The following is a 462-nucleotide window of genomic DNA, read 5'->3' on the forward strand; positions in this document are numbered from 1 at the left end:
CCATGGGTGGCACCGGCGTGGGAGTGGCAGGCAGGTGGCATTTCTTGGGTGTCAGAGCGTGTCCCAGGAGCTTCGGGGTTCTCTGGCTGAGGGGAGGGGATGCGGTGGGATGGGGTGGGGTGGACACGGGGCAATGGGCTCCCTCACCTTTCTGTGGCTTTGCCTTTGGCAAGGTGAGGACAACAGCTGCTCCGTGAAGGCAGTCACCAGGACAGCTCATTCCCTGGGGACATGAACAGTGTGTGCTCGAAGAGCAGGTTCTGCTGATACCGTCACTTCACTGCAGCATCAACTTTCATTCACCCTTTCAACCATCAAGGTGCTGCTGGGGCAAGGCCTCCTCCCAGCTCAAACCAATTCCCATGTTTTGCACTAAACCCTTTTTTATTCTGGCTGCTCATCGTCTCCTGGAGCTGGGCAAGGGGAGGGATGGGTGATGGGGCTGTGATTTACGCCCCCGGC

Source organism: Buceros rhinoceros, unplaced genomic scaffold (genome assembly GCF_000710305.1).
Source record: "Buceros rhinoceros silvestris isolate BGI_N320 unplaced genomic scaffold, ASM71030v1 scaffold25383, whole genome shotgun sequence".
Lineage (NCBI taxonomy): Eukaryota > Metazoa > Chordata > Aves > Bucerotiformes > Bucerotidae > Buceros > Buceros rhinoceros.